The 19,802-nt window shown below is 42.4% G+C and overlaps 1 protein-coding gene across 8 annotated transcripts in view; it reads right to left on the reverse strand.

Annotated features, from left to right (window-relative positions):
- FOXP1 (forkhead box P1) overlaps positions 1 to 19,802 on the reverse strand; it is a 635,694-nt gene that overhangs the window by 287,149 nt on the left and 328,743 nt on the right. The window contains exon 1 of one of the 8 annotated variants that reach the window (XM_078351482.1): positions 747 to 1,056. The exons of 6 other annotated variants lie outside the window; for them this stretch is intronic. The gene's annotated coding sequence lies outside the window, so the exon portion shown is untranslated. Of the gene's footprint in view, positions 1 to 746; positions 1,057 to 19,802 lie in introns of those variants that run through there. One more of the 8 variants, XM_002758548.7, reaches the window with a different exon arrangement.

A 19,802-nucleotide genomic window follows, 5' to 3' on the forward strand; every position in this document is an offset into this window, starting at 1 on the left:
CTGCTGCCATAAATTCAAGCATCCCCAATTGTCTGAAAGCCCAGTATGGTAATAAAATGGACTCGTCAGTGTTACACCAGTATGGATTATCCAAACCTAACGAGTCCATTCTACTAAAGATGCTGCCGCTACTTTAAGTTGCATAAAAATAAACTCCGCTACATAGAAGCTGCCACAGTGCGTGCGCTCTCATCCCTCGGCTCCAAGCATGATCTCTCCCCCCTCTTTTAGGTCAGCCACTCATGCATTCGGAAGACATCCCTCCCAAAATAACTTGGCCCTCCCCCCGAAGCACAGAGTTGAGCAACCTACCTTTGTTCTGGAGTTGCAGATAATAACAGGCAAGCCTCAAGACCATGAGGATTTGGAAAAGATCAGGAGAGTTGAAAAAAGGAAAAAAAAAAAAAAAAAGAAGAAGAAGAAACATAAAAAGAAATACGCCCAAGTGGAGAAGAATTGGAAGAAACAACAGGAAAAGGCTTCTAATGAAACTGTTGTGGCTGCCACAGATCGGGGGTGTTTCAGCAGTGTTTACACCACACCAGTGAGTACACACCTCTGCTACATCTCATCCACAACTGGTGGCATTTTTTTTTTCTGAATCCATGCATGACAATTAAAAGCACTGCACCTCTGTTTGGGAGGGGGACCACAAAAGACCTCCGCAATATTTCTTTACAATGTCTATATCACTGATGAGCATTAGTTTGAGTGACAAAGGTCCCAGGCTAAATCAACATTCTTACCTTAATGTTCCTAGTAAAAGGCTCCAGGAAACATAACTCATGAGATATGTATGCAAAGATATGTCTCAAGGAATTAATCCAGAGCCCTCAGATGAAGTGAGGGAAAAAAAAAAAGGGAAAAAAGAAAAAAAAGAAAAGGCAATGGCTCACATTTCCAAACAAACGCAGCTCAGCCTGGGGAAGCGATGGCATAAAAACAGGTTTGCATATACAGAGCTCAGTGGCAGAAGCGAGAGTTTTGTAGGATTTATTTGACACTTATTTTCCAGGAAGCCTTTTGTGGAGTTGTACCGCTTGTTTCTTATTGTCTGAGAAGCAGTTAGGAGCTTTCTCCCGGAGGGGGCCTCTCAACCCCTGGCTTGGCCGCCTCTGACAGGGAGGTAACCATATTAGGATGTGTATGGTAAAGTAAACAATAACATAGTTGCAATGAAATGGAATTTTTTTTCCCCAGCTAATGGTGTTGGGGTCAGTCCTGTCTTTTTAGCCATTCCCACTAATTTTGTTTCCTAGTTCAAATAGGCCTTCATCCTCCTCTTTTAAAAAAACAAAACAAAACAAAACAAAAAACTGTTAGTTGTTTCCAAATATCTGACTGTAAATTTGCTGAGAATGTTTGCAATGTAAGAAAAAGCTTTTAACATCCAAATAAAGATCGTGGCAGTTTAATCATTAAAGGGGATGTGAATTTTCAATCCCTTGCAGAGATACAAGCCTTCTCTTCCCACCCACCCCCTCCCCATCTTTCCTGAAGGTTAAAATTACTTGGTCATTTAGAAGTACCTTCTAAATAAATCAGATTTTTAAAGAACGAGACCGTTACCTTCATAAAAATTCCTCATTCACATACTGTGTCACTGAGTGAAGAGTCTTAACCATTCATGCGCCTGAAAATTTATTACCTGAAATTTCTAGGATGGTTACTTTTACATGATAAAGCTCTTTCCCACCTCCTCCAAGCACCACCCCCACCAAAGGAAAAAAAAAGCGTAAAATACTGTTGTCAAATGATCCTTTAGAAATTAGTTAATAAAATAAAAAATAGTATCAAGAATGAGTTCCCAAGATGTTACATTTTTTAAGAAAAGTTCTGCAGGTCCACTGACAAAAAGTAAGGCTGCTTTCTCGCCATGATCACTTAGTGTGAACACCACCCCACCACCACCACCAAGCAGTGAGTGAAACCTCCCACTCAAAGGTCAGGGCTGGCTGATAAGGAGGGTAACAACGTTGACGGGGACCAGAGAAAAGTCATCTGCAGGCAGCTGAGCAGCGGCCGGCCAGCCAGCCCTGGCCCCAATGCCGAGCAGGCTTCCATGTCTTTATTCCCTAGGTAAGAGCCTTGGGTGCTCTGTATCGGGCAACCGTCGGTGTGCAAGGATAGGAGGATAGGGACAGTGATGCTTGTGCGAGAGGACCTCAGAAACCATCTCTGTACCAGGCACTGAGGTAAAACATGTGCCATGAGCAAAAGGGCTCAGGCAGGGGGATAAATGATACATGTGATTAAGAATGAAGCCAGGTTGATCTAGCAAATAAAATGCATGTGGCCCTGGTGAAACTTCCAAAGCTCAGAAAGAGTTTCTCCCTAGCCTAGAACCTCTGGGCTGGCCTCTAAACTGCCTTGGTTCTTATCAGATCCATATCATACAGAAACCTAAAACCTCTGCAACTCATGTTTTATTAAAACATGTTTAGCATTCTTTTTAAAGATAGGTTTTAACCCCAAATACCCATGAAATTAAATCTCCTATGCCACTTATCTGCACTGCTGGGCAAAAACTAAAGTTGAGCTAAACAGAGAGATAGCAAAATCAATAAATCACATGGAACAAGTAGCAGTTCAAAAGTTCAAAGATATGATGACCAGTTCAGTGCATCTTAGCACTCACCCAATAATAACTCGTCTCCGTCACTCCTCATACTATAGACAATTTCATGGCATCATTTTCATTAGCCTGTCTCAGGGAAAATTGCTAGCTATTTATGTATACGCTAAAATAAATTAGCCATTTCATCGAGCAATGTGATTCTTATAAAATACATTAACACAATACTCGATTTTCCAGTTGGAGTAAATAAATAAATCAATACATTCAATACAGGGTGATTCTTTTACTGTGGCACTGCAGCTCTCAGCATAAGTGTTTTTATTGGGTTTATTTGTTTCAATAAAAATTGAAATGGGCCAGTGATCTCAGTGCTAGCATCTTTAAAAAAAAAATCCATCCAATATTGGGGAAAGTATTGTGCAGAACATTCAAACTTATAATTTTATTCAAAAATCATGTTCATTAGGTATGACTCCACAACCTGGTTCTGTTGGAAAATTTCACAAAGGGAAAGGAGGAATTCTGCCAGGTGTTTGACTCTGGTGGTTTCTGCGCTGCAGACCCCAGTCTGGGGGTGATGCTTCTGAGAGACAGCAGCGTTTGGCTGAGCTGCGACCTTCTGCCTGGAACGCGCCTCTTCCCTGAGCAGGGAGAAACGACAATGGGACAAGTGCCAGATGGCCTCCTCTGTCACACCTTATGGAATGCCATTGATTGTGGCTCAGAGAAGGCCATTTACTGCAACCTCTGGGGGAAAGACTGGGGTATCATGACTGCAGGGAAGAAGAGAGAGAGGTGTGCTGCTGCTGTAGATAAAATCAGGCCAAGGGCCTGTAAATGACGCTAGTGGCGAAATCAAGACACCACCAGGCAGATTTTCTCCAAGTCACCAGCATAATGAAAAGGGAAATAACAGTAGTGGATATCTGTTGTTTTTGTCTGCCTGATACCCATGCTCCCCTTTCTCTGATGATACTAGCCTGATTTTTCTTTGGGGGAAACGTCAATTCCCCACTCTCATTCCTAATGGTTCACAGGAGGCTGATGCATCGCTCAGCTCCAGAGGGTGGAGCCATAAACCAAGTCTGACCAATCAGTGAGTTCTGCTCTGCCGGCCACATTGATTGGCTGATAGATGGACAAGACCCAAGAATGATACTCACCTACTAGCATTCTGTAGGAACTACTGGGAGAGAGAAAGACTGTCCTTCTGCTGGCTTGCTAAACTTTTAACAGCAAGAATCGGGCTTGCCTCCACAAAAAGAAAGCTGGCTGAACAGAGGCCAGGACACAGCGACAAGGAGGTGAGCACAATAGCAAGACACATTCCTAACAATGCTCACAGAGAACAGGCCTCCTCTTGGACTTGTCAATTACACAAGCCAATTAAATTCCCTTATTTGCTTAGCCAGCTGGAGTTGGCTTTGGGTCATTTGCAACCATAAGGTGCCACACAGTAGCCCAAAATAGATAGTGTTCTATATGTAGCTCTCCCACTCTACAATATATGTTAGCCTTTATGGGAAAGCAAACCAATTATGCACATACAAATCAATAAACTCCCATAACTAATATTCAAAATCTGTAGGATCTCGTGTTCCCTATGTAATTAACCTGTTCATCAGCCACACTCTCTTCCTAATAGTGGAGTTGGAAAAAGAAGTCAGCACCCACAGTCAGAAAGAACTCAAGATGATTTCAAAGCAAACTGGAGGTCTAAAACAAAGTCGGCATGGAGTCAAATACAGAGTTACGAAGCTCTCCTCTCCAGGGTCCTCGTGGTTAGAGTTCAGTCAGGGATGGACCAACCTATGAGTTTGGGGGAACAGCCAACCGGTTTGCACAATAGGCCTCAGGCCTGCTGATCACAAAAAAGCCAGTGGCAAGGTTAAGAAGGAGAAAGAGCTGCTTGGGTCATTGAAAAGAGGCCAACACAAACTTCCCAGCCCCAACACTTTCTGAATCCTTTGTGCAGTTTCTACAGACGCTGGAAACTCAGGAGAAACCAAAGTGAACAACTCAACTTAGCATTGGAGGGAAGAAAATTAACTGAATGGAGTTTAGAGGCAAGTGGATGCCAGAGGCCACAGGCAAGCTAGAAACAATATAGTAACATTGAAACTGGGATGGAGTGGGAAGGGTCCTGCCGCCTGCCTGGCATTCAGCCCTGGCTCCAGCCCAGCCAGCCCAGCAAACCAGGGCCTTGACTTCCTGTTCCTGGGCGGGAATGGACCCCAGATCAATTCAGTCAGTCTTTCTTGGGACTAGTTACCATAGTAACATAAATAACAACAAAAACAATAATAGAAGCTACCAATTTATTCTTAAATATGCCTGCAGTTACACGAGTCACTTTACATGCATTTCCTCACCTAATCTTTACAATGGCATTGTAAGATGCAGGCTGTTATCATTTCCATTTTGAAAACGAGGAGATTGAGGCTCAGAGAAATTAAATAATCTGCTCTTAGTCACACAACAGCTAGGCAGTAGAGCCCAGATCTGAACCCAGCCCTTTGGCTGGGATACCTGATCCTTGGACATCATACACAGCCAACTGCTGCCAAGCAGGAATGTTAGTACCAGCCCTTGTTGCCCACACAAATGCCCTGAGTAACGAAGCTGGCCTGGAGTACAAGCCAATCCACTCCACCCCAAGACATCATGACTTAGATGGCTGGCCCCACTCAGTTGGAAGGGAGAGGGAGAGTGAGGAGGGAAGAAGACAGAGGAATAAGGGGAAACAACACCACGGCTGCCTTATTTCTCCAGCCTCAGTGGCATCAGCGCCAACCAGACTCCCCAGGCAGCCCAGTGGATCCTCCCTTGCCTCTCACTGGGGCCCATGGGACTTGGGACAAATCTTTTCTGAACCTAATCACAGGTTTAACCCTACCTAGCACCAAGATTATATCCCAAACACATGCTGCCCGACATCTGTATAATGAAAACTGCTTTAAAACTTGAACTGAGGAGCTGGAGGCCACAGACGCCCACTCCATTGGAGGGTGGGTTTTTCTTTTTTTTTTTTTTTTTGAGACGGAGTTTCGCTCTTGTTACCCAGGCTGGAGTGCAATGGCGCGATCTTGGCTCACCGCAACCTCCGCCTCCTGGTCCTGCCTCAGCCTCCCGAGTAGCTGGGATTACAGGCACGCACCACCGTGCACAGCTAATTTTTTTTTTTTCGTATTTTTAGTTGAGACGGGGTTTCACTATGTCGACCAGGATGGTCTTGATCTCTTGACCTCGTGATCCACCCGTCTCGGCCTCCCAAAGTGCTGGGATTACAGGCTTGAGCCACCGCGCCCAGCCGAGGGTGGGGTTTTTCAACCTCAGTACTAGGAACATTATGAGCTAGAAAATTAATTATTCATTGTGTAAGCTAAACTGTGCATGGCAGGATTCTGAATAGCATTCCTAGATGCTCGTAGCACACCCCCACCCCATTGTGACCTCCAAAAACATCTCCAGACATTGCCAAATGATGTCCCCTGCTGGAGAAAGTCATTCCTGGTTGAGAACCACTCATCTAGAGCACCACTGCCTAACAGGGCTTTCTGTGACAACAGAAATGTTCTACGTCTACAACGTCCAGTAGAGTAGCCAATAGCCACATGAGGCTCCCAAGGACTTGAAATATGACCAGTGTCACTGAGGAACTGAATTTTTAATTTTATATAAGTTTAATTAATTTAAATAGCCACATATGCCTAGTGGCTGCCACATCTTGGACTGTGCAGTTTTAGAGGGGTCACATAATTTCCATATTCATGAGAATCAGATCTTCAGCAGATAGATACTTGGTTTCCAGTTCAAAATTCTTCATATTCATTAAAAATTATATTTTCTTCCTATGGAAATTAATAAACTCTAAAATTGAAGTGGTTTTTGGTAATGGCTTTTTCAAAATTCCATTCTTTGAATCTTTTCATCAAATTTAGGTAAAAGTTACTTTTTTATAAACACGGTTTTGAGTAGAATTATAGATTTATATAATTGAGTAATCTGAGTGAAAGATTTATGCCTGTAGATCAGCACCAAGTGCACTCTTTAAGAAGCTAGTTGCAAAATAATTTCTTTTTTCACTGTTAGAAAAATGTACTTGCAACCCTCTTCAGGACACACTGAATGTAAACTGTGTCTTCTGAGACATCAGCTATCCTGCAGAAAGTGCTCTGCCTCAGCAACTCAAATAACTCATACCACTTGGAAACGAGAGTGACATTGTGAAAGGTTTCTTAAGCAGTCACGTGCCTCTATCCTGTCCCTCCCCTGAAAACCCAAAATGCACACAATTCAGGTGAAGCTTTCCACTGTAGCTCAAGGTGTGATGAATTTTTCAGCTTAGTGAGAAAGATTAGTATTGATGTAACAAAGTGACTGTAAAACCAGCCGAACAACGTATAAATACATCATAGCTGTCAGGATGTTTCTTTCACAATGGGCAAATACAGAACCAAAGACCATTTGGAAGCGGGGGTGGTGGTCATACACAACACCATGTGTGGGGCGGGAAACATCCAGAACTATGGCTCTGAGCAGGAAGCTGAGCCATCTACAAAATATTTCCTGAGTGATATATAGAGAGCTTAAGATGGGATAAAGCCCGATGATGAACAAAGTCAACGAAGTGCGTTGGCGTTACCCACGCTGTCTTGATACCAAGAAATTTCAGCTTTAGCAATGATATGGGAATCCAAAAATGCACTGTCATTCCGAGTAATGGTGAGCCTAATAATATTTATATCTGTCTCCTTTGTAGGCTCAACGTAGAATTTAGGTTAACCTCCACTGGTCAAGTATGAAGTGTTATCCATATGGCACACACTCCCGATGGCAACGCAACAGCCAATCCCAACTCATTCTTTCTCTGCTCCCTCCCTCTTCTCCCACCTCCTACTCCCCAAGCTGAAAAGATGCGATGCTCCCCCTTCCCAGCTTTCCCTGCAGTTAGAGATGGTGATCTAATTTAGTTCTGGCCAAAAGATATAAGGGGAAGATGACTGAAAAGATATCTTCCAAAAAAAAGTCATTTTTTCTTCCTGATAAGAGGGACACCAAGAGATCTATCACTGCCCTGTCCTTTTCCTTACTTTGTACCTTTAAATGCAATCATGTAGGAAGGTGATGCCTGGTGCTTCAGCAGCCATCTTGTGGCCAAGAGGAAAAAGTTGAAGGAATCACAGACCTGCCCCAATCCGACACTCAGACATGACTGAGGTGCCAAGCCAATCCTGACACTGCCTATCTTCAGACTTCTAGGCAAGTAAATAATCAGTTTCCTCACATTTTCAGCCACTGTTGAGTAGTGAGGTGTTCTATGAACACATGCTAATTGATGTATCACAAATTCCAGGAAGGACAAAAGGAAAGTCACTTCCTTGAGGGAATGGGAATAATAAAGAGTATAATTAACCGATCTCCCAGTATCTAAGTTGGTTCCCTGAGAACTTGTCACTGAAGAAAACAATTCTTAGTCCTTAGAGTCTCCCTGAAGAACAACAAAGCCTCAGGCCCCCTGGGTGCTGACTTCATGCAAGGCTTTCAAGTGGTTTACTTACATCACCCAGTGGACACCCCTACTTGACAGGTACTACGATTTTCCTAACGTTTGAGAGAAAGAAACAGAAGTGGATGAAAGTGAAACAAAATGTCCTAGGCCAACAGCTGTTATAGAAAACTTGGTCCCAGAGTAGGGAAATGGTTACAAATGTGGCCTCAACTGCAAAACATGGTCAATGCCAACCAACTGATAAACCTTTCTTACTCTAACATGTAACAGCAGCTGCCTGGGCTCAGGGCATAGCCCATACACGGTCATTTGACCTGTGCCTCAGTTTGCAATAGAAACCGAAGGAAGGCTTCATAGGCTAGTCCTGCAGTGGCCCTGTGTACTCCCTGAGACACAGGTGACAGCAGCATCCACACTGCAGCTGACATCCTGAGCAGGCAAGGGTGTCACATCATGGTTGTCTGTCTCTGTGTCCTAGGCCAAGTGGGGCTTCCATTCCCCAAGATTTTAACACCAAAAGAAAAATGAAAAGGTCAAAAAAATCCTTCAAGGGAAGCTGTGGAAAGAAGGCCCATGTTCGAAGTCACTTAGAAACATGAATGGGCAGGTGTGTGCTAGAGGGATGCAGCACATGCGCTGGTGTGGAGAGCTGGGCATGCATCTTAGTGGGGAGAAAGAAGCATCAGCCAACTTGGATTCATCATTTTTGGCTAGGTGATCTTGAGTAATTAACTTGACCTCTCTGATCCTCAGGTTTTCTATCTTTAATATGGAAATAATAGTCGTATCTAATTTTAGTGAGTTGTGGTGAGAATGAAATGAAATGATACATGTCCAAGTGCTCACCTGTTACACAGTAAGTGCACAGTGACACTTGGCTACTGTCATCATCATCATCGTTTAATGATAATAAAGTGCAGTATTACTATGAAGCACATAACCCAGTACTCAGCATGTGCTAGGTTCTCAGTAAATACTTACTCCTTTTCTCTTCTCTCTCCCCTCCACAAATAACTTGAAGATTTCCCTGATAAGATGCCTCTACTGTAATTTTTAACAATGTTAATAAGCTCATTCCACTAAAATGGTACTAGGCATGATGTTATGGTAGATACAAAGACAAAGCTTTACTGGACGTAAGACCACATAATAAATTTGCCAATTGAAAAAAGTATGTACTCATTAAAAATGTAATTGATTAATTGTATGTAGCATTAACATTAAAAAAAATGTTATACACGTAAGGATTCCTCTTCCAGTTACTAAGTTTCTCTGGGTATCAAGAACAGAGATACTTATGATTTAAAAAATATTTTGCCTTATAGTTCAAATTTTCTGCTATAAACATGTACTCCTTACAAATTTGGATGAAAAGACATTACTTTGCAAAAGATAAAAAACAGAAGAATGATCAAGTTTCGACCCTCCTGATTTGGTTTTCTAGGGGAGAACAGTTAATAATTTCTCAATCACATAAATGGTAACAAATTTGTAAGAAATTTTAAACTTTCTTTCTTTTTGAGATGGAGTCTTGCTCTGTAGCTCAGGCTGGAGTGCAGCGGCACGATCTTGGCTCAATGCAACCTCCATCTCCCGGGTTCAAGAATTCTCTTGTCTCAGCCTCCCATGTAGCTGGGACTACAGGTACCTGTCATCACACCTGGCTGATTTTTGTATTTTTAGCAGAGACGGGGTTTCACCTTGTTGCTCAGGCTAGTCTTGAACTCCTGACCTCAGGTGATCCACTCGCCTCGGCCTCCCAAAGTGCTGGGATTACAGACATGAGCCACCATGCTCAGCAAAATTTTAAAATTTCTAAACATTTAACTAACTATCTAACTTCCATGCCTTAATAAATTACTCTTTGAGTATTTCCTCCTCTCTCACTTCCTAGTCTCACCCGAAGTAAAATTTTCCCCTTGGTTTCAACCCTACGTTTTTCTTCCCAGTAAGAATATTGGGAAGTATGACTAAAATGTACAGATACGTTGGGCACACAAAAATAAATAACCTATTAAGAATTATGACTACTGGGCTGGCCTCACTCACAGAGGTGCTGTGGACCAGCACTTGCTAAAAAGTTTTTTCCTTTTTGGTTGGCTGGCCTCTAAGAGCTCTGTGAATGCCAGGACTTACGATAAGCTATGACACAGTTAACTGTTACATATTAATGTTCATGATAATGCAATCTTTCATTTGGGTGATTTAAAAGTCCCTCTAGTCCGACTTACAGTTAGATATACACTGAATGCTTCATCAATCACAACCATTTTCATTCTCAATCTTGTGCAAAAATACTAGAGAAGGTGAATTCCAGCTACACACTGAAGAGGGCTTTACTGGTAACCCTGAAAAATTTCACTCTTTTCACTTGTATACTGGATTCCAACAGTCTGCCTAAGCATTCTATTTACCTGAGTCTTTCACTGCAGCCGATCTTATCTGCAAGGTAAAAGCAAACCCACATTCATATCTCTTCCATAGGGTCAAATCTCCATATCCTCTATGGAGAAAGCACTTCACAGTTATGAGCTTGACAAAATGCCCAGCATTGCAACATCTGAAATACTTGGGAGCAAGCAGCATGAGAAGGTCACAGCAACTTGAACGGAGCTTTTAAAAGGAGGATTTAGAACCACCTCACAGCAAGTACCAATGAGCCCACTTATTGCCAAGCAGTGAGTCGGTGATCACACCTACCCTAATAAATGCACTTGAAAGAAACTACACCCTTTTTCCACTCCTGTAAGGGCTTGTCGTAGTTTCATGGCCAAAATCTTCCCACAATTAACCTTGGACCTACAGATCATGAGGCAACTCAGGACAGAGGCAGCAATCAGATTAGCCACCATCCAACATGGTCTTGCCCTACCTTGACTGCAATTATATTCTAAATTAGAAACACAAGAACTTTTTAGTCACAATATAACAGTCCATTAGCCTTGCAATGTCCCCGTACGTAACGCAGAAGTAAATGCAACTACAGACACATAAAAATCTGTACCCTAAAATGTTTTGCTTGGAGTGGGGGAGAGTTAGCCTAACCCTCTAAAATGAAGTTTTAAAAAAATAACTAACATATATGTATGCAGTATTTACATTCTGATTGTATAATGTGTCCTTGCTTTCATACTCTTAAGTCTCCCATCTTAACAATGTTCTTTTATGCTAATAAATTTGTTTTGATTCCTAGGTCATTTACTGGTTGAGCTCTTTAGGCAAGGAAACACTAAATTATTGGAATTCAGTGGGGAGATGCTTCCAGGATAAAGGTTTTCTGTTTATTAGGAGAAGAGATACATTCAAATAATTGGACTTGAATGTCTGATAAAAATCTCCCTGGAAAAACTGATTCTATTATGATGAATAATCCTTAAAGGTGAAAAATGAGAAATACACATATTGTGCTTTATTATATATTAATTCTAAAAGGTATGAAATGAAACTCAAGTAAGCCATCTTTTAGATGTTGGAAAATGGCGAATTTCCCCACAAACTACATGCAAGGAGTAATTAAAGTAAATGAACATGAAATTAAACAGCACCCCTATAAAATAGGATATAAAAGTAAAGATTATTAGGGAAAAAAAGATTGTCTTCCTGCTCTATATTAATTTCATGAATTGTGCATTTACCCTATTTCTCTTTTATTATTTGATGATGGCTTTTTAGAGCTTGGGTTTTATTAGGACTAGCTGGAGGAAGGTCTTCAGCAGCAAGCTAAGCTACAGGTCTTGGTATGTCATGACATCTTTCCCAGTGATGTAAATACCAGATGAAGCCAACCAAGCTGCAAAGTCAGGCCCATCAAACTTGCTGTGATGCAAAGCTGGAAGGTTTCCTCAGCCAGTCAAAGACAGTCAAGAGCCTGCTCAGAAAGGAGGTTGAAAACCACAAAAGATGGGACTTCAGAGAGCAAACTGGCACCTCTCTCCAATAAACTCCACTACTTGTGTAGAGCTCAGGGACAGCAGACGTTTGTTGGATTTGTGCAGGGGAGGTGGGGAGGGGGAGATGCAGAATCCATTCTCACTGCAATTTTCTTTCTTTTTTTTTTTTTTTTTTTCTGAGACAGACTCTGGCCTTGTTGTCCAGGCTGGAGTGTAATGGCACGATCTCGGCTCACTGCAACCTCCACCTCCCAGGTTCAAGCAATTCTCCTGTCTGAGCCTCCTGAGTAGCTGGGATTACAGGCACCCGCCACCATGCCCAGCTAATTTTTGTGTTTTTTTTTTTTTTTCTGAGATGGAGTCTTGATCTTGTTGCTCAGGCTGGAGTGCAATGGCGTGATCTCAGCTCACCCCAAGCTCTGCCTCACGGGTTCAAGTGATTCTCCTGCCTCTGCCTCCCAAGTAGCTGCGATTACAGCTGTCCGCCACCATGCCTAGCTAATTTTTTGTATTTTTCGTAGCATGGTTTCACTTTGTTGGTCAGGCTAGTCTCAAAGTCCTGACCTCAGACAATCCACCTGCCTTGGCCTCCCAAAGTGCTAGGATTACAGTGTGAGCCACTGCACCTGGACATTTTTATATTTTGAGTAAAGGGTTTTACCATGTTGGCTATGCTGGTCTCGAACTCCTGATCTCATGATCTGCCTGCCTCGGCTTCCCAAAGTGCTGGGATTACAGGCCTGAGCCACCGAGCCTGGCCTCAATTTTCTTTTAAGGAATTACTTTCCCCCATTGTTACATGCAGGCTAAGACTCTTAGTCAAGGTCCCCCACCCTGTCATCACTGTGGGGTAGATATGGGACTCAGACTAGAGCTGTCTGATTCATCTGAGTAGACTGATGTGAGGACAGAAACATGTCTGGGGAATGCGAATTTTAGCAGGGGCTGTGATGAGCTGGGGAAGATGCTGCCACTTCCTATACACCGGGATTGTCCTGTTTCCTATCATTTACCCATCTTCTGGTCATTCTGAGCTACCAGCTATTCATCCAATTTTTTTTTTTTTTTTTTTTTTTGAGACAGACTTTTGCTCTTGTTGCCCAAGCTGGAGTGCAGTAGTGCAATCTTGGCTCACTGCCACCTCCACCTCCTGGGTTAAAGCGATTCTCCTGCCTCAGCCTCCTGAGTAGGTGGGATTACAGGCACCCACCACCACGCCCAGCTGATTTTTGTATTTTTAGTAGAGACAGGGTTTCACCATGTTGGTCAGGCTGGTCACGAACTACCAACCTCAGGTGATCCAACCACCTTGGCTTCCCAAAGTGCTGGGATTACAGGTGTGAGCCACTGCACCCAGCCCCAATATCTTATTTTAAGGATGACCTTTAAGTTGGCCAAAGGTAATCTCTGTTGGCTGTTACTGAAGAACTCAGGCTGTATGGTGGGGAGGCCCTTGCTTGATGCTGATTCACAGGAGGAAGCCGAGTTTATTGAGCTCTTGCTGAATATAATTCACAATATGTGATATAGTGCTTGTCATAGGAGCTCCTAAATTATGAAAATTTGCCCAATGCTCACTTAAAGAAAGACTAGTGGTGGAACACAAGTTGGGAATTGTCATATTGGTTCTTTGCATCACAGTTTTAGCAATATTTTTTAAAATGCAGAATGGGACCAGGTGTGGTGGTTCACACCTGTAATCCCAGCACTTTGGGAAGCCAAGGTGGGTAGAACACCTAAGGTCAGGAGTTCAAGACCAGCCTGGCCAACACATGGTGAAACTCCATCTCTACTAAAAATAGGGAAAAAAAAAAATAGCCGACTGTGATGGCAGGCACCTATAGTCCTAGCTACTTGGGAAGGTGAAGTGGGAGAATCGCTTGAACCCAGGAGGCAGAGGAGGCAGTGAGCTGAGGTCGCACCACTGCACTCCAGCCTGGGCAACAAGAATAAAAGTCGATCTCAGAAAAGAAAAAAAAAAAGCAGAATGGGTAAAAAGAGGAGGTGACTAAAAGAAGGAAATTTCCAGTTTTTAGAAAGACAAAGAAATGGAGCCCCAGGAGTATTTCTTGAAGGACTGAGGATTCTTAATCTGGATTTCCAGGGACCACAGCAAATTATGTGATGTATTTCTCAGGTACCAGAGTGAAAACAACATGGACTTTCAGAAACATGCAGACCTGTTTACAAATGTCTATATTTCCACTTACCACCTATGTGACTCGAACAAGTCACATAATATTTCTGGTTTTCTCCTCTGTAAAATGGGGGTAACAATCCTAGCTAGAAGTCATTCATAAGCTACTTGGCAGAAGCAAATATGATGGTGAACACAAAATTCCTCACAGTCTGGATGCACAGTAGGCCCTCAACCAAATGCTAATTGTTATCACTGTGCTTAATAACATCCGTGGAGCGCCTACGAATATCTACATAGTGTGCTCTGGGCACGCAAAAATAAATTAAATAGGTTCTTACCTTCAGGCAAGAATTTGTGGCTTTTGAATCTGAAAAGAACCCACTAAAATACAGAGCAGACTTGAACAAAGGTTATAATGAAATACAAACACACACTTGTGGGAGCCCAGACAAAAGAGTGAGTCACACAGGCTGGGTTAAATTGAAAAGGCTTCGTAGAAGTCATATTTGAGCCAAGCCTTGAAGGATGAGTAGGATGTTAATAGGCAGGAGGATTGGCATCCAATACTGAAGGCAGCAATGACAGGGGCTGTGGAAGTTCAAGGGTAGGGCAAAGAAAGGACAGAATAAGGGGTGTAAGCTCCGTAAGCACTCCTGTGTCAATCCTGAACTCCCAGCGGAGGGCCAGTCCCTTAGGAGACACCCCAGTACTTTGTAGAAAGCCAGGCTGGAGGAACTTCTAGAAGACAGAGAGACTGGGGCCAGGGGATGAAGAGCTTTGGGGGCAATGCTAAGGAGGCAAGTCTTCATTCTACAGGTGGGAAGGCAGGGACAGAAAGGGCAGAAAGCAGGAGAGAGACTTCAGAGGTCAAATAAACAGTGTGTAGCAACTGGAGGGATGTGGGCAGAGAATGGAGGAGGACAAGCTTTGCTTAAGGCCTAAGTGTGGAAACCTGTCTTTCAGTTCAGAAGTAATTCTGTGTCTAGAACTATCACGGCTAATATCCACAAAGTCAGTGCTGCCTACAGAGAAACCTTTGATGGTAGCCCTAAGAATGGGATGAGTTGCCCCATGAGCATGAGTGGGCATGGCAACCAAAGGCTTCTAATAGAACCAGAAGAGCCCACGCTTAAAGCACAGACAAACTACAGTGTGATCTTGCAGAGGTTACTTCATCTGTGTCTTAGTTTTACGACCTTTAACACAAAATGGTGGCAGCAGCACTACATCTTTGTACAGTTATCATGAGGCTTCAAAGAGAAGACATACGTAAAGGATTCAGCATGGTTTGCTGAACCGGCACATACAAAGTGCTCAGTAAATATTACCTTTTATTATTCCTATTGTTTTTCTTATTATCCACCAAAGACGGCAAAAATGAGTACCAATGTCCCAAATGCCTCACTTCCTAAGTCTATGATCCCTGTATTGGAAGAAAACACGTATACCTGTGTAACAAACCTGCACGGTCTGCACATGTACCCCAGAACTTAAAGCATAATGATTAAAAAGAGAAAGAAAGAAAACTAAACCCCATGGGGTTCTGGTGAAGGCAGCTGACCCCAATCAACTGCCTTTTCATACATGGACTAGATGGTCTGTGATGAGCAAGGATAAGAGGAAAAGAAGGATGAACAACGGTAACTGAAATTGGGTTGTGATGAAACAAAAGTGCCTACAAATCAATTAACTATCCATAGAAGAGGAGGCGCCTATCCCTTAGAACCACATATTAACAGGCACTGGGGAATGCTTAGTGATGTGGATGCTGCCTGCTAGTTATGTATAAAGTCCCTTAAGACAAGGGAGTCCAGATTGAGCTCCGCAGGTAAGCCACTTGGTGGGTAGAGGGTGAGGGTGGTGCTGGAGGCTCAGCTTGGCATCCAGTTAGGCAGAGACATGAAGGAAGAGGTGAGAAAGGGCAACAGGGAACTAACCAGGAACACTTTCTAGTATGTAGGGAAGGCTGGGGGTGGGGAGAGATGCCGAGATAAAACAGGCACATGATACTTTTACCTTTTTGGCCATGTTTTGTCAAAGAATTTATGGGATGATTCATTTTGTCAACTATTTCACACAGGTGTTTTACACTTTAGGATGAAGTCTGTTAAACATTCACGTATTCCTAAATACCGCATGCAACGGTAAGTAATTTAATTTTTCTGTATCATATTTACACTGATTTCTTTTTAAACTTTTTGTTCCCCCAAAATGGAGGCTTGCTCTGTCATCCAGGCTGGAGTGCAGTACCACAATCTTGGTTCACTACAACCTCCACCTCCCTGGTTCAAGCGATTCTCCTGCTTCAGCCTCCCGAGTAGCTGGGACTACAGGTGTGTACCGCCATGCTCAGCTAATTTTTTATATTTTTAGTAGACACAAGGTTACACCATGCTGGCCAGGCTGGTCTTGAACTCCTGACCTCGTGACCCGCCCACCTCAGCCTCCCAAAGTGCTGGGATTACAGGCGTGAGCCACTGCACGTGTAAGTACACCTCCTATTACCCCACAGATAGGGTAAGAGTAGGCGTACTTATGGGGTACATAGATGTTTAGATATAGGCATGCAATGCATAATAATCACATCATGAAGAATGGAGAATGAGGTAGCCATCCCCTCAGACACTAATCTTGTGTGTTACAAATAATCCAATCACATTCGTTAAGTTATTTTAAAATGTACAATTAAGTTGTTATTGACTATAGTCACCCAGTTGTGCTATCAAATAGTAGGTCTTATTCATTCTATCTATTTTTTGTACATATTAGACACCCTCACTTCCCCTCAGCTACCCTTCCCAGCCTTTGGTAACCATTCTTCTACTCTATCTCCACAAGTTCAATTGTTTTGAGTTTTAGATCCCACAAGTAAGTGAGAACATGTGATAGCTGTCTTTCTGTGCCTGGCTTGTTTCACTTAACATAATGATCTCCAGTTCCATCTATGCTGTTGCAAATGACAGGATCTCATTCTTTCTCATGGCTGAATAGTACTCCATTACGTGTATAGGTACCACATTTTCTTTATCCATTCATCAGCTAATGGACACTTTGATTGTTTTCCAATCTTGGCTACTGTGAACCTTGCTGCAACATGGGAGTGGACCAATTTCCTTAAATTCACAATTTGGGTTGAACACAAGACTAAAACTCAAAGGAACATGAATGGTAAGAACACAAACACATAGAAAAGATAATTGAAAGATGGCACATGATTGGGGCTTGCCTTAGAGGATGATTTGCATAGATGATTATGAAGGATGACAAAAATCTCCAAAAGCAAAATTCAAAATTCATTTTATTTCCTTTACTTTCACATGGAAAATATAAGCAAGAATACACCTCAGTGAGGAACCAGACACAGAGTAGCTCTCTGGGTCACCTTAAATTTCCAATAAAATCGGCCCCATAGAGGGCAGAAATATATTCTAGAGAGTAAGAGAGAGGACAGCTGCTCAGAGAGGATCAAGGAAATTGCACTGCAGATGTGAAGTGCTCACTATTCTCAGGTGGCCATGGACCTGCTGGAGGTGGGTAAAGGACTCTTCAGAGGATCTGTAACAGTTAGCTGGGGAGCCTGTAGCCACAGCTACTCAGGAGGCTGAGGTGGGAGGATCACTTGAGCCTAGTAGTTCCAGGCTACAGAGAGCTATGATTGTGTCACTGCACTTTAGCAAAACTCCACTTATTAAAAGTAAAAAGGGGCTGGGTGCAGTGGCTCACGCCTGTAATTCTAGCACTTTGGGAGGCCAAGGCGGGTGGATCATGAGGTCAAGAGGTCAAGATCATGCTGACCAACATAGTGAAACCCCGTCTCTACTAAAAATACAAAAAATTAGCTGGCCATGGTGGTGCGCGCCTGTAATCCCAGCTACTCAGGAGGCTGAGGGAGGAGAATTGCCTGAACCCAGGAGGCAGAGGTTGCGGTGAGCCAACATCGCACCATTGCATTCCAGCCTGGGTAACAAGAGTGAAACTCCACCTCAAAAAAAAAAAAAAAATTAGACAGGTATGGTGGTGGGTGCCTGTAATCCCAGCTATTGAGGAGGCTGAGGCAAGAGAATCCCTTGAACCCAGGCAGAGGTTGCAGTGAGCTGAGAGATCGTGCCACTGCACTCCAGTCTGGTGACAGAGCGAGACTCCGTCTCAAAAAGAAAAAAAAAAAGTAAAAAGGGTTTTAAAAAGAGGATCCAGTGCAACCAACCTTCTACCCTTCTAGTTGTTAAAGAACAGAGGAGACCAAAAGTTAGGGGCAAAACCTGAATTAAAAAAAAAAAGTCTACCAAATCGCAGTCCCCCAAGCTATCCACCACACACCATCTGCCCTTCTCCTAAATGCAAATTGCTAATAAAGTTTAGAATTCGTTAAACCATTAACTCTGCATTTCCTCCTTTTTGGTGTCCTATTAAGCTAAGCAGGAGTCCCCTGGGCACATTAAGGTAAAACAGAAAGAGTCCCTGATAATATAGTTCAAGATAAGAATGCAGGGTATTACACAACCTATCATTTATACCTTTTAAAGTAATACAGGCCTCTCGCAAAGCTGCCGGATATTCTAAGTAATTATCTTCTAGCACATTAAGGTTTGGACTGTATTCTCTATTTAATAAATCTATATAAATAATGCCACTTTTAGTAAATTGTCACTAAATTTTCAACACAGTATCAAACACATTAATAAAAAAATTAGATTTTTTTTCACTTTAGTTTCCAGTTCTGGAATCTGGAACTAAAGCCAATTCTTGTATTATTTTCATATATTTAAATAAGAAAACATAAAATTGATCAAACTGTTATAAAACAGGGAAAAACGGACTTTGATTTCCAAGAGTTAGACAAAAGTGTTATAATAGAATCTACATTTGCTAAAATCTAACGTAATGCTGTAACTAACAAGATTTTTTTTCTTTTGATTTATCAACATCTACCTACTCACAATAAAAGAACACAGACTAGTGAGACAGGTTAGCAAGCTCTGTTGACTAAGCGTGTTACTGAGAAATGATCTCAAACAACTGGGAAAATATTCGCAGATTTCAAAATGACTATCTCTCTTGGTGGCCTGATCTCCTGGCTAGGAAAGACACGCTGATGTTACTCTCAAGGGGACCAAGGCAGATAGATCTTTCATTGTGAATTACCTTATTTGAATCCCTGCAGATTCAAAACAAAACCCAACTTCATAGCCCACAGCAGATTCAACATTTTGCAATAAGAAGGTACATCAGTTACCTGGAAATCTACTTTTGCAACTGTCCTCCACACAAGTCCTGATTATTAAGCATCATTTATTAATTCATCATCCATTTGTTCACTCAACAAATATTTGTCAGGTCCCTACTACATACCAGACACTGAATGCTAAGAATACAAAAAAGATATGATCCCAGCCTGCACTATGACTATCAAAACTAGGACCACCCCCTCGTTGGGCCAGGGGAGAGGTGCTAAGTAGATTCCTAACACTTCCAGAAATAAATAAGCAATAGAATTTTTATACTCATGGTTTACTTCCAACATCAAATTTATGTAGAAAAGAAAGACGCTGCCCTTTAAAAGAAAAAAAAAAGTCAGCAGATCAAAAGCATCATTAATCACTGTCTCTTTTAAATTAAAAGGTTCGCAAAAAGGTGGGCACAGAACCAACGTGGGAAACAAATCACTCCCCTCGCTGAGTGAGG

This window comes from Callithrix jacchus, chromosome 15, assembly GCF_049354715.1.
Source record: "Callithrix jacchus isolate 240 chromosome 15, calJac240_pri, whole genome shotgun sequence".
NCBI classification, from domain to species: domain Eukaryota; kingdom Metazoa; phylum Chordata; class Mammalia; order Primates; family Cebidae; genus Callithrix; species Callithrix jacchus.